Here is a 16092-nt window from a genome sequence, read left to right on the forward strand (position 1 = left end):
TATGCAGCGCTTGATAGCAGCCAAGCAAATGCGCTATTTTATTAAAATTTATTTTATTAATATTTTTGTTTTATAACAACTGGCTTAGAAAAAAGCAAATACTTGTATGCAAATAATTCACAAGCGTTACTAGTGCTGATAACAACAACAAGTAATAATAATAAAATGTTATTTACAAGGCGCCATAAGTAAGTGAATTAAAGCAAAGCTTAATAACTGAAAAGTTCATTGTTGTATATAGGTATATAAGAGTATACATATATAAGTACAAGCAAGTGTATGCATATACAAGTGTCCAAGTATATTGTTGACATCTGGCTCAAAACCAAAGCAAATTTTGTTTGAGCTCTGCTGGCAATGTGTAAATGTATGAGCGGATAACAAAAAATACAAGACGAAATGAAAAAATAATAATAACAAAACAGTCATCGTCTCAAACTCAGCAGTTACAGCAAATACAATGTCTACTTACTTACGTAGTTAAAAATAAATCTGGTAAGTCACAGCAGCAAATTTACATACAAGTAATTTTAGAAATTCTTAATTTAGTCAGCGAGTGTCATAAACTTTACATAACGAAAAGTGACAATTTGAATAATTACCTTTTAATGGGTAATTACTTAGTTCGCTGCTTTAGTTACTATATAGTTGTGGAGAGCTACTGTAGCTGAAGATCTTTCTATTGTTGTACATACATATGTATATACGCAAATTAATATGCAATGAAAATTTTGTTGAGATTTAACGTGCTCTTAGTTAAGTTATCAAATGGGGCTTCTTAAAAGCGCTTCGACCAAAGACACTGTGCGTCTGTGTATATGCGAACTAGTCGTTAAGTTGTAGAGATATTGAACTGAAATTTTGCACACGTTATTTTTTCATCAAGAAGCTACTAATTTGCCGGCGGCGGCATTATCGGATCACTATAACATATAGCTGCCATACAAGCTGACCGATCCAAATCAAGTTCTTATATGGAAAACTTTTTTATATGACAAGATATTTTCAATAAATTTGACACAGGTTATTATAAAAGTTAACGGTACAATCTGCGAAGAAATCGTTCAGATCGGACCACTGTAGCATATGGCTGCCATACAAACCGACCGATCAAAATCAAGTTACAGATTTTTTTATCCCGTTTTATGCTATAAGAAATGTACCTGTGAAGCATATCATAGCTTCGGCACTGTAAAAGACCTCATATGATCTTAAAGTTGTATTTCTCAACATATGTCAAGTTGGGTTCTCACAGCTGATGCCTTGCTGGCTTGTAAAACTTTAATTGATCAGGATTTGAAAAGCTTACAGGCTCAAAAATATTCGTAGGTCTCAGCATTATCCATTATAACAACAATAACAACAACTCCGTCTAAATTCCGTCAGAGCACTTTAAAGTTTAGTGAATTCACTTAACGAAATAACCTTGAAAATTTTTTTCGCAAATTTATTTTATACTATTTACGTTGATGGAACGAAAAGTAGTAAGAAATTAGCATACGCGATAAGTTAGAAAGTACAGTTTTCAAAAATATGTGTGTAAAATAGCTAATAATAAAAACTAAGTGTAAGTAACGACATTTTAGTTTAAAGTACTTATTTTATTCTCCCGCTCATTTGACATTGCTGTTGTTGTTGTTTAAAATGTACTAGCACGCCCATGTTAATTGTTATCGTATAATTGTTTTTACAAATTCGCAAACGTGGTATATGCAAGTTATCACTTATTTTCCGTTGCGAATTGAAAGAGTAAAAAAACAGCACATATATGTAAATCTAGACATATGTGCTAGCTGTGTAGAGTATATATTATATATGTATGTATATATATTTATATTTGAAATACAAAACAAGCACTTAAATGAATTGAAAAGATGAAAGATGAGTTTATCAAATAATAAAATATGTACTATAATGAACTAAATGTTATGAAAAATAACAAAAACATGAAAAAGCACAAAATAAAAAAGAAACTTTCACTGCGGTTGCACCAAAAACCTTTCACAAATACAAACGATTTCATGTAAGAACCTGGTTTTGATCGGTCAGTTTGTAGGGCAGCTATATGCTATAGTGATCCGATCTAAACAATTCGTTCGCAGATTGTAACTTTGTCTCAAGCAATAATCTATGTAAAATGTTGAGAAGCTAACTCGTAAATTGAAAAAGTTTTTCCTACACGAACTTAATTTAAATAGTTCAATTTGGAAGGGGGCTTTATGCTATAGTGGTCCGATTACAGTGGTTCGAACAGATGAGTAACAGCTTGTGCCGAAAAGGATGTGTGCGAAGTTTTAGAACAATATCTCAAAAACTGAGAGAGTAGTTCGCGTATATATTAATCAAGAAACAGTCGAACGTCGCTAAATTGACTGAGCTCGTCATGCTGTTCATTTATGTACTTACTTTATAAAGTCTCCGATGTTTTCTGCTGGCTGTTAGAAACTTCGTGACAAACTTAATACACCCGGTTCAGGGTATAAAAATAATATGACAGCATCTAACCAATTATTTTATAAAGTAGTAAGCCAGCAGCAAAGCAATACAAAATAGCTATGCATTCGGATAATAGTTGCTAAATAATAGAAGCGTCTGATACTGAGAAATCTCTTAATACCTTAAGCAAGGAAAGGCCCATCATTATTTTTGTCGTATTGAAATAATCGGATTTAGCAGAACGAATCTTAAAAGAACAGACACATGTACTTTGCATACATACTGTCTTTTTACAAGGGTGGATTGCGCCTTAATTTTCCTTTCATAGTTTGTCATTTATGTGCAAATAAATTGAAATTGTTGCAATGAGTAATGACATTGTCTGCATTAGTTTCTAAATAAATGCTTATCAGAAGCTAGAAGCAGCTTGCATTTGGGTTTTTTGCTATTACGCGTTAAAACTCATCATCTGCTCTTTGTCAATACTTTTGATTTTATCATGAGTTATGAACTCAACAAATTATAAAGAATTACAGCTAAAGATATAAAAAAAATAATATTAACTTCAGTTCCAACTTGTGTTGTATATAATCTTTTACGTGCGAAGGCATTTTCAATTTAGGTAAATATAAAATAAATAATAGAGGGTTGCCACTGATATTAAATTGGAACTGAAGTAATGCGTTTCAACTGCTAAATTGTATAAGACTGTTATGAAATGTATATACTACTCTGCAGTATTTGACTCCTATAAAAGTCCTTTTTCACACACCGAAGATAATCGTCGCAGGGTTTAGTAGATTTCACAGGCACAGGTGCACTTGACTTTGGGGGGTATTCTAGTCTTGAGGCATAAAATATCAAAAAAATGTTGTTTTTGTGGGGATTCTCAAAAAATTGGCATGTGACAAGTCTAGCGATCTCAAAACAAAAAAAAAAAATAAATAAAGCAGACCACGACTTCGGGTCTTAGACCAAGTATCCTCTGGGTAGCCAAAGAACATCCGTTTGAAGGCAAGCTATAGTGAGAAGACAAACCATCCCTAACCAGGGTTGTGCGCTGGGCTTGGGACCCGCCATGTAAACAACACCCCAAATGAAAAGGAGACAACGTCCTCAAATGAGAGACCCCCTCTTCATGAGATTAATTGCATACAAATATTTGATAATGTTTTGCAGTCTTATAATACTTAGTAAACATGCAATGGGTGCTATTTAGTTATAAATTTGTATTGGACTGCATAATTTCCATAGAATTATTGATACAAATTGCACAATTGAGCTCTTTATACTTTTGTAAGTGAAACGGAAGCAAATAAAGTCGCATATAGTTAAAGTTCAAGTACGACTGAACTCCATGGTTGCTTGCCTTCCGAACGTGTGACTTGGTGAAGATCAGTTATGAATCACATAAGAATTTTTGCGATAATTCGTGTGGCAATCGATGATGCAAATATCAATAGGCGAGTGAGGTTTGACGAATCAGTAATATTATAGATTTGCGGAAAAATAATAATCAATAATGAAATAAATGATGAGAAAAAAGTATGAATCATTCAAAGATTGTATTATTGAATATTTCTCTCCACCAGTAGTGAGTCTCAAAGAAGTCTGACAACTGATTAACAGTTTATGTTATTTCACAAGTTAAAAATAATGTAACACTTTTTTGTCTAGTTGTGACAAGTAACCTTTTCATCTATTCTATTTCCTTTCACAAAAAATGCCTTGAGTTCAAGAAAAAAGAATCGTAAATCATGCTGTCTTGCAAGACCAACATCCAATGATCATCGCAGCATTTAAGTATATTGTTGCTTTTCTTCTTTCGCAAAAGTCTCGCATAGATTTTCAATTCTATTTTATCACATTAGCTTCTTTGGAGCTTTATGTCCACGCCATTGAGCTTGAATGAATAAATGAGCTTGAATGAAACTGCCGTTGCTTGTTTGTTTACGAAACAAATTAGGAGTTATGTCGGCGATAAAAACATCTATAATATGTACATATGTACATATGTGTAATATGTGTGTTTGCAAAGCGATTAGGATTGAGCGCAGATGAAGCCAGCGAGATATATAAAAATAAAATGTGCAAAATGCAAATATGAAAATCTGTGTGATACATGTATGTATGTGTTTATATGTAAATAAGTTTTATATACCAAAGTCTTAGCATAGAAATGTTGAAAGAAAAAAAATCTAATTAATATATTAAAATAATATTAAAGTTCACATTATAAAAAAGATTGCAAAAAAAAATGTTTTTTTCAAATATTACTATTTACTTATTAAAAAGTGTTAGAATTTTTTTTTGAATATTAAAATTCACTTCATTAAAATAGCAAAAAATATGTATATGTATATTACCATTACATTAAAAAAATTCGAAAACAAAATATTTTTTAAATTATATTAAAAAATTAATTTTTTTTGAAAGTATTTCTTTCAAAGTGAATTTTTTAATATAAATATTTTTTAATAAAATTTTTTAATATAAAAAAAATAAAAAATAAATAAATTTGAATATATGTATATATGTACATATGTATTTTGAATATTTTTTATCAAAATGAATTTTATATAAAAAATATTTTTTTTATTTGTTTTTTTTTTATTTTTTTAATATTAAAGTTCACATAAAGAATTTTCAAAATATTTAAAATATATTTGAAATAGTTTTTTTGAATTTCTTTTATGTTAAAAATTACTTTATTAAGAAAATTAAAAAATATATGTTATCTTAATAAAATTTAGATAACAAAAAAATTCAAAAAAAAAATTTATGTTCAAAATGTTTTAAATATTTTAATTTTTTTGATCAAAATGAGTTTTAATGTTTTTTAATATTATTTTTTGAATTTTTTTAATACTAAAATTCACTTTGATATATTCAAACTATTTTCAAACTATTTTTTTTTTTTTTGATGCTAACTATAGAAATCCAAATACTGGCAATTTAAGACTACTTAAAAATATTTTCTGTATGTGAATATAATTGAATTCGGGACACATACATACATTCACTTCCTTTTTTTTCAAAACTTGTACGTATGGACTTAATCTCATATTCAAGCATTTTGCACATAAAAAGTGATTCGCTTACTCGCAAAGAAATTATGAGGACGGAAGCTAAGTCCAGATAAATGGCTTTATGCTCTTATGAATGCGTGAACATACGCGTCTATACATTACACATGCAAGTACATACATACATAAACGTATATACAAATGTGATTTCCTTTGTTAAGGGTCGTTTGCTTGATGTTAAAAAATTCTCACCAACAATATATATGCGTATCTAGATATGTATATGTGCGAATGTGCGTAGAAATGTATTTAATATAAAAGTGTGCGTAATCAAAGTAGGCAAACAAAAGCTACACCGGAGACTTATGAGCCACGGTGGAAAATCTGCTGACTCGATTTTAATTATATAACATGTATTTAAATATACATATATGTATATTTGTGTGTTTTAAATTCACATTTTTATTGTTTGCTTATTTAATAATTTTTATAATAACTATACCAAAAGGTTGGTAGCTGAGATCTTTTATGTTCAATGAAGGGGTTAGGAGTCTAGACTCTTACTGATAAAATGCACCAGTTTGGATATAATTCAGTTTTTCAGGCCGAAATTTCGAGGCGCCAAGTAGGTATCTGCTTTAACCAGCAATTCTATAAATCTTTCAGTGGAGAGCCAAGCAGCATTTAAGGCTATTCGTAGAACCAATACTAACATTAGCAACGCAGGACATACCACAAAGTTACTTTGGTGTAGTGATGATGGTTGACAGACCATAAAGCTTCTATTTCTAGGCAAAAGGGAACCCTATGCTTAAGATCCAACCTTTAGAGAATTGGAAAATTGGTTTGTTTGAAACACTGGGCCCAAGAGCAACACCTCAGTTCTTGGAACACTTCCAAACCAGGTCATACCACGAAGATGTGTTGGTGATTAACCGACCAAAAAGCTTATTTTTCTAAGCAAAAGGGAACCCTATGGGACGCTGGAACATTATTTTTGCCAATGTCCAGCCTACACTCGGAAGAGACGGCATACACTCCATGGCTGCGAATGCTCAAACTTAAGTGACATTGGTCAGCTGGGTTGGAAAAAATCAGGTTTTTTTTTACCGAGTTGCTGGATAAGGCCTTATTTACTAACCACAGTGAGCACAATGGGGCTAATGATAACGTAATTGAGGCCGCCTGCGGTCAGCCGCCTGCGGTCTGCCGTCTTTTCAATCAACTGACCAACCAAACAAGTAAAACTGAAACGAACTTGTTCACTCTCTCAGTTAAAAAAAAAATATATATATGTATATTGAAGATTATTTTGTATGACAGCTAAATATTATAGAGGTATTGTTGTTGTTGTTGTAGCGGCAGAAAATATTTTTGAAGTAATTTCCAGGAATGTTGCCGAGTTGACAGTCCTTTATCGGATAAAATTCCGATTTCGTTTCGGTTACTTAGACCCGATTGTCGTGGGAACGGCCACTTGGAGCTATAGTTCGATAAATTAGCAGCTTCTTAAAGAGAAAAGGAAGTGTACGAAATTTCTTAAATTCCATCAAAACTTTCCCTGATATTTTAAGTAAATTTAGTATAAATACCGTAAAAACGTAAACCTTTTGCCGCAGCAAAAAAAAATACAAAAACAGAAAAAGCAAATAGAAGCGATTACGCGGTCACGCTACAAGCAAGCTAAACTATAAAAGCAAACCATGAAAATGAAACAGAAATGCAAAAAAATAAGAAACAATGGAGTTTTAATGTGAAGCATAAAGCATGTAGGCACATACACACACACACGTAAAAAAGCCGGGGGTCTTTTGCGATATGACATAGATTGCGCTACTTTTGAATTATGCTGAAATTTATGCTTATATAAGCATGTCTATATGTAGATAATAGTGTGTATATGTCATTGCACTCAATTATACGTTCAAAGTACATTTTTTGCCGCGCGACTCCACGTAGTACAAAACCACTTGCGTTTATCGCTTTTGTCGAGTTTTTGGTTTGCAATGATTTCTTAAATATTTTTTTTTTTTTAATTTTTTCTTAATTTTTTTTAGTTGCCTTCATTGTGCTCCCTAATTGTCGCATTACTCGCTCCACGTTGTCAGCGTAACTCTGCTGTTAATATGCACATATGTATGCACGTATGTATGTATGCATGCATGCATGTATGTGTGTATATAAGCACCTGCTAGTATGTGTATATTCAATACAATCAAAGTCGCGTCCAACAGTTTCACGCGGGTAATCCTCTGCTTCAAACGTTGTGCCGTAATGCCTCCTCGACGTTTGCATGCACGGCGTTTGTTCTATTTTTAGTGTTCTGTCACCGTCGCCGTTGCCGTTGCGCTCTTTCTCCTTTTCCAAAAAGCAAACAAATTTTGTTTGCATTGTTTTTTGCTTCACCTTCTGCGCACCACATGCGCCTGCTATTCGCGGCTCCATCATCCGTTGTGGCTACTCGCACATCTATTGACTCAGCTTTTGCGCCTTGTTGCTTGCTTTATTCTTTTTTTTCCATTTTTCCTTTGGTAGCGCACTTGATGTGCTCCAAACTCTTGCTCCGCTTTTAAGTGGCTCCATCATAATTCCTTTTCCTCGTTTTTTTGTTTAAACTTATGTGGTTGTGTATTCATTGACGAGTCGACGCGTATTATATTGGCTGCTGCCGCTGTCCAGTCCTCTCCGTCACTTCCACTTCGCACTGATGCTGGGGGAAAAGTGAAAGTGCCATACATTGGCACTTACAAGGTTTTCCTTTTTAAATTTTTGTATGCGCCGCCTGGCATATAAATGAATGCTTGAACGTGAAGCGCCTACACGTATCAGTGGCTTACTTGTCTTCTGTGCGTGTTAACCCAGTGTGTGTGGAAAACTCATGTGTGTGTGTATTTGTTTATTTGTAAATATGGTTGAAAAGAAAAACACTTTTGTATGTGAAAATTTGTAAGTTGTTTTATACATATGTATGTATGTATTTTTTCTTAGAAAATTTTCATTACATTCACAAATTGTGCACACACACAGTTCCATTTAATATGCTCCAGTTTATTTAGTGTTTATACAATGAAAAATTAAGGTCTACCCAAAACTCATACATACCCAAAGTGACACTATTTTTATGACAGTGTTGCTGTTGCAGGTTTGTTTAATTTTTAGCGAGCTTAAATTGCATTATATTGATAAAAAATATTGTCAGATTACTAATAGTTATATAAAGTTAATTTATTCGTAGATTTCGATAAATGCAGAGGTATTTTAGTCTCAATTTTAGTTAATTTTTGAAGCGGCCTAAAAAAGCTGATTAATATTTTTAAGGCCTCTTCGGATGTTTGGAAAAGTTGTTAATTCCTTCATGAAATGAAGACATTCTACGTTACCCCAGACCTTTGAGCTTCTAAAGCATTGGGCACTAGAGAAATCCCGCATGCATTGCAATACTATCAACACATGATAGTTGAAGATTGGTAGACCAAAAAGCTTCTATTTTTAGGAAAAAGAGAACATATTTATATGGTAGGGGTCATCTACTCTGAAGATTCCACTTTCAGATAATTGGAAAAGGGTATTCGACGGAATGCAGAGTATAATGTGGGTTATATTTCACGGCTCCTAATGCTGCCATTTAATAGATATTGGGCAGCAGGTGTGGTAAAAATCCTGAAATCCTCTGAGCTGTTGTATAAGGCTCGTTCCGACGGAGGTCTTCCTATTCGAGAACATTTCAGATCTGAAAGTATCCGACGCAGTACCCGCCGGAGGAAGCAGAGGAAGAGCAAGACCTCCACTCCGTTGGAAAGAACAGGTGGAGAAGAACCTGGCTATACTTGGATTTTCCAATTGGAAGAAGGCTAAATTTAACCTCTTAAATAAATATAGTCTATACAGGTTCAGAAAATGTTACGTTTTTGAAATTATCTTAACACCACATTAGATTCGTTGGTACAGGTTTTCTTCTCGTAAATATTTTTGTTTTCAACAAACACATTTTATTGAATGCGTAAATATTGTTATTGTGCTTTAAATTTAATTGCGTCAAATGTTTAATATTTTTTAAATAGTATAAATATTTTTTTTTTAAATAGTATAAATATTTTTTTAAATAGTAATAATAGTAAAAATAGAAAAATTGGTTATTCAAATATTTAGAATAAAATACAAGTGTGCCAATTGTTACATTATTTTTACAGAAACGCTTAATTTGTTATTTTCCAAAGTTGTGATATTTGACAAATAATTTATTTCATATTTATCTATTTAATTTTATTAAACAATATTTGCACAATGTCTTCACAAATATTTTAACACATGCTTTCATTGCCTTCAATTGTTATAATGAAATTGACGTCATGACACTTGTTTATAAATATGTAGTTATTTTCCTACATTTTATTTGTTTCAATAATTGCAAATGCGTGGGTTTTTAATATACATATTAGTATTTCTTTTAATAATTTTTAAGACAACAATAAAGTATCTACTCTCTCTCCTCATATTTCGGTTTGTTCTTTTGCGCTGTCCGTTTACAGTCTGTTGTAATAATTTGGAATTGTATGTTAATTTTACAGTATTCTTTTAAATACAAAATGTTAGTTTTACAGCATTGTTTCAAAATGTTAATTTTACAGTATTCTTTTAAATTCAGAATGTTCCCTACATAGTTGTTAACTGTAAAAGACATTTAAATATGATTTGATTATAATAATTTATTCAAGGCATCTTGATATTGTTTAAGAATAGATCAAACTAAAATATACTGCCTAGTACTTTTAAATAAAAAAATATGAGAAAATTGACCCTTTATTCTTAATATTAATATATACATACTTAGGAATTTTGCAAATGTTTATGCGGAACGGTAAATATTTTTTAAATTATTTGAGTGAGAAAAAAAGTCAATGTCAATGTCAACTTTTGCTTTTAAATGCTTCGAACGTAAATGAAATATTTGCATTAAAAATATCGCAAATTGCATTCTAGTCTTTTTTAACTTCAAAACACATGTTAGACACAATACAAACATGTTTCAGTTGTATTTATTCAACAATTGAATTTAAAAATAATACCAGGTCAATAAAGCTGCAACAGCCACGCATTTGGTATATCATTTGAAAAAATTCAGACGTCATATGACTACACGAGTGTAAAAATAGAAGGAATTCGAAAAATTTAAGCGCCTACTGTAGTTCACATTTGCATTGCATATAGTTTCCATTACTCCATTTTTCGCTCTCAAATATTCAACATGTGAGCATTAAGAGAGACACTCTAATAGATGCTGTAAAAACACTATAAACAGGGACGAAACTCGCTGTTAAATCATATGCGACAAAGGCACGTAATTTTATAACAGGCGTGTTTATATCTTCCGGGCCAGCTAGAATATTTTAGAACAAAAATAAAGGCACTAGAGAGAGTTGCGCATTAACTGACTGCAATGCTGAGAGCATGGAAATGAGTATAAGAATGAAACGAGCTCCTGACTCGGTCAGCCTTTTCGCCGGCTTTCTCAGCACATGCCTTGTTTATAGGAAGTACTAAAAAGTGAAGAGTAGCAAGAATGTCAGGTAGTTAGGCACATGACTACCGGGCCGAGCTAAAGCAAATAAATAGAGGAGCAAATATGTATATATGTAAGTAAAATGGAAAAGCAACAAAGCGCACAGGAGCAGCTGATAGGAAACAGCAGACGCGATTATTTATTACACACACGGTCTCGGGAGGAATATCAGGCAAATATGTAAAAGTAGAGTCTTCCATGCTACAAAAACAAAAGCATTATAAAAAAGTAAGACACAAAGTAAAAAGTCAAAAGGGCAATATATGTGAAGTAGGTACTCGACTTGGGCTGACTTGACATGGCCCCACCACCCATACCGTTACCAACTTAACTCAACATAAGCGTTGCGCTGTGGTTGTACTGATTATACTTAGTAACTGAAAAAAGTACCCCTATTGGTTGTTTTGCGTTCTAGACATTTAAAGTGGATAATGTATGTCATTATGGTGTGGCCAGAAAAACTGTTGCTATTTTATTTGTATGTAGTATGAACGTATGAAGGAGCTGCAAGCGGCCATAGACCGGCTAGCAAACAATGCACGGAATTCGCTAAATAGCAGAACTAAATGTGATATGAAAATGAGAGAATGGGTTAAGTTATAATGGATGATAGAAATGCGCGTAATAATGGCAAAATAATATATCCCAACTAGTAACGAAAGCCCAACTACTGTAAGGAAAGCTACTTCAATTAATTGAGAAAAGTGTAAATAATACAAAAATAACAACAACACAGCTAAAAGTAACTGAAATAAAAACAGGAAAAAAAAGAAATTACTATACCATCCACACATAAAACAGTTTGCCATACAAAAATTTGATTTTGAGCGGTCAGTTTGTATGGTAGCTATATGCTATAGTGATCTGATCTCATTAATTTCTTCAGAGATAGTGGTGTTGCCTTCGGCAATAAACTATGATAATTTTGGTGAAGATATCTCGTCAAATAGAAACTTTATTTGGATGACAGCTATATGCCATGTTGTTCCATAATCGAGGATGCCAACAAATGAGCAGCTTCTTCGGCAGTAACGATCATGTGCAAAACTTTAGTTCGTTATTTCAAAAGCTGAGAGACTTCCTGCCGAACTTAATATACCCTGTTCAGGGTATCAAAATGAAAAGTAAAAACAAAAATTTCAAAAACTTATTAATACGACCAGCAAAGGGTTGGACTCAATGTGATTAAACAAAAGGTGGCATACAATTTTAGGTTTACTTAAAGCACCAGATGGACACGCAATGCATGCCCGCCGAAGCATAACAACATAAATAGGAAATAGGGTTAGACACAAGTGGTTGGCATAAATGTGAAAAGGAAATAGGCAGGATGGCGTGCAGTCATGTGGCTGATGTTGCATTTCAATTGCGGTAACGGTAATGTAAACGGCTTTTTCCAATATATTTGTATGGCTGTGGCAGCTTTTCATGTGAGTAGTTGTGACTACTTCAATAACACTAACTCTGATAGAACGCACCTAACTCACGCCACCACCTACCGAGTAATAAAGCTGCGTGTGTGTTAACAAGCAAATTTATATACCCGTACATATGCATATGCATTATGTATGCCCGCATGCGCTTCTATTCGAATGCGTGCACTTAATCTGTAACAACAAATGAACCTACCCTTCGACGTGTTCGAGCGAATGCGGTTGAGAGGAATTTCAATGCACTTAGCGTGCTGAAATGCGTAGTGCTCGTAAGTAAGGGCTACTAGTCTATTCCCATTTTTTGTTAAAAACAGGGTGTTTATTTTGGAGGCATAGAAAACAGGAACAGGAAAATTAATGGAAATATTGTATGGAGATCGTGCGATAAGTACAATTTTACACGACTTCTTTCAGTATACCCGTACTGGCCAAAACGTCCAAATGATTTCTTCCACAAAGCCAAACGTGCATCATTAACTTGACATACCTTGTTGAAACCCTTTAGCACTCAGGTGATAAAGTTGCTTTGGCTGTGTGGTCCTCTATATACACTAAGTTGCCTCCATATTCAATTTTAACAATGCTTTCGGCATGAAAAATCCACCCTATATTAGTAAACACCCTATACTAACGCTACTATTGCAATTATTGTACATAGTTGGCTGAGAAAGTGCGTGGATAAAGTTCAGTCACGCAGCTGTCAAGTTTAGCACTTAATTCACTGCGTATGAAATATGACTGCGCTGCAAAGAAGTTTTCCCAGTTGACTTACTTGGCGGTAAAACAAAATCAAAAGGGGATAAAGTCCTAATTTGATGGGTTTATTCTCTAAAAATAAGAGAATATCTTCATGTCGGACTGTGACTTTTGATGTTTTTAAAAAAAGTATATGGAAAGCATTCCTGAGTTAATGGAACCGATCTTTTGTTGTGGTAATAATAGACGATAAGACGAGCGGACATTCAAAAGAGGCCGTTTCGGTAGAAAAAGGTCAAATGATAAAGAAACGATATCAAGCGAATATTCGGTGGGAAGAAATCCCCTTATCTGCTCCATTGTCCAGCCTTTGCAAGGCGCAGTTTATCTTCGACGGACCGAGCGTTCTAAGAGATCTCTGTTAGGGTCCACCTTTTAACGTAACTTAACCTATATATTCCTTAACTTTAGTCAATCCTGACAGAGATCACACTTGGACAGCTTAGAACAATCATATCTTTTATATCACTGACTAAACAATAATTTTTACTAATGCAAATAATCTTTTAATAATATATATGTTTAACATTAAAATTAGATTTACATAGAAATATTTCAATCGCTGCGCAAGCACTATGGTCCAGGTCATTCACAGCTACTACTTCAAAACTTAAACTACAATTATGCAAATATCAGAAACGTGCTGGAGCAACGTTGAAAAGCAACCACAATAAAAAGACTGCAACACCAGCTGACTTTAACTGCATAAGCGACACTAAGGTACACATTACCTTTTCCTAAGGTGTTGTTAGTCATTCTAAAATATAATGCACGAGCAAAAATACTGAAATATATTTATACATACATATACCTGAAGTCAAAAGGGAAATGCGCTGCTTTCTGGGCAACACGTTTCAAGTGTTTGCTGGCCTTATGCTAGGCACTAACTTAGGTTTTCGAAATCATATTCATATGTCATACTTGCTTTTAACGAAATTAAATAAAAATACATACAATGTAAACAAAAAGCCACAACACACACTAAAAATGTTATTGTACATAAATATACAACGCAGTCATAATGTACCTTTTGGCCAGCAGCAATATACCAACCTGCTGGCAAGAATCAGGTAAACATAAGAGCTTTTTAGAAACTTAATAATACACAAAGGACTGCAAGAACTTATTCTGCTGTTTTTGTGCTTTTTAATGGGTTGATAAGGCGGCGAAGAGTTCACAAGTATGTGTGTGTGCGCACTTCTCCAAAAGGCACAACTAAGAAAGTCATTCACGCCATGGTGGCTAAATACATTCTACTATATAATTATTTGCAATTGCCAAATGGCTATGGTGGGCATATGACGACCATATGACAGCATAACCTTAAACATAAAGTAACCCAATAAACTGAAATGTTAAATTATTTTCAAATAACGGAAACGGATTAGCATTAAAAGAATAAGTGCTGAGATGATTTTACCCTATATTTTTCCAAACGGCTGATGCAGCTGGGAACTGGTTAGATATTCAAACTTATTACAAAAATACCGATCGGATAGGTGGACCTTGTTGAGAGCGAAATGCTCCTTAGCGCTCATCCGATTTAATCATAAAATAATACGGAACTAAGGATAAGAACTCTACATAGACAACCCTTCTCTATGCCGCTGCGCTACTAACGGAGTAGATAGTCTCTACTCTGAAGGAGACTGTACTTCGAAGCAGTAGATCTACTGCTATCTGCATGGCATATGCCTGAGTATGATCATCATTATTCCATGTTGAGATATTATAACCGTTAAAATAAGAAAATAATGTATACGAGTATTATATTTTTGGTTTTTGTGTTAATACGGCAGTATGCGTAGGTAAGCCACGCACGCTCGCACCTAAGTTACCGCTATAATACGCTCCGACACCTTATTTGTGGCTGTAAACGCTACTCTGAACCCATAAGTGGTACGGGCTGTAGTATTTTATTTAATTTCTTTCACCTTTTGCGGTCATGTGAGCAAGCTCCTTGCAATAATTGTCGCAAAAAGTATAAAGAACAACAGAAATGTGAATGGAAACACACAAATGTATGCAGATATGTATATAAAGAAAAGAGGAAGAAAAATATGAAGAGCACTTAACGGAAGGAAGGAAATACCAACAAAAGCTTACAAGTATAGTGTATTATTGGCGGCATGTGCGGTTTGTCGGCTTGTGTGGTGGTAGTGGTGAAACAAAAGTAATTATAGTATGTGAAAGCATTTGCTCGCATTTGCGGGTATATACACATACAAACATAAGTGCTCAACCGGTATAATCGTTTATATACATATTCATATGTGGATATAGACAAACAGTCAGCTATTCTACCCACGTGCTTGCAATGTTAAACACACACACAAGTACATTCAAGCATATATAGTATTTTTGTTGGTATTGTATCGGTACTCTATATTGTATTTGTATTTTTAAATTGCCGTTGCCAGTTGAAGTGGAAAAATGTGCATAAAACACATACATACTCGTACCTCTTTATGAGTGCTTACACACATACACACAACTGAACATTAAATACCGTGTGAAGTGTTTATTGCGGCATTTGGTCCAAATATAGCCCCACATTACTTGTGTGTGTATGTGTGTGTACAATTGTAGTGTGAACATGAAATTTAATGTTTCAACAAGGATGCGCTCGCATTATTTTGCTCGATTATTGCGTGTGCTTTAAAGCATGCTTACATGTTGATGATTATTGAAGCTTTTAAGGCATTGAACTGTAAAATGCGTTCGTGTGAAATGCATTTGCAAGTAAATACGCACCTTCGAAAACAATTTTAATGTAATTAGCAGAAGTTTCGCTTATAAAATGCACGATTTTCAATACTCTGCTTCGGAAATTTGCCATTTTCAATATTCTGTTTAAGAAATTTGCGATTTTCAACACAGA

General features: G+C 33.6%; 1 protein-coding gene across 2 annotated transcripts in view; it reads left to right on the forward strand.

Annotated features, from left to right (window-relative positions):
* The first annotated feature begins 88 nt into the window (after nucleotides 1-88).
* The window catches only part of LOC105229456 (galactosylgalactosylxylosylprotein 3-beta-glucuronosyltransferase P), a 52155-nt gene continuing 36151 nt past the window's right edge, over nucleotides 89-16092 (forward strand). The window contains exon 1 of one of the 2 annotated variants that reach the window (XM_011209763.4): nucleotides 89-495. The gene's annotated coding sequence lies outside the window, so the exon portion shown is untranslated. The remainder of the gene's footprint in view (nucleotides 496-16092) is intronic. The other variant, XM_049458224.1, reaches the window with a different exon arrangement.

The sequence above is a fragment of the Bactrocera dorsalis genome, chromosome 5, assembly GCF_023373825.1.
Source record: "Bactrocera dorsalis isolate Fly_Bdor chromosome 5, ASM2337382v1, whole genome shotgun sequence".
NCBI classification, from domain to species: domain Eukaryota; kingdom Metazoa; phylum Arthropoda; class Insecta; order Diptera; family Tephritidae; genus Bactrocera; species Bactrocera dorsalis.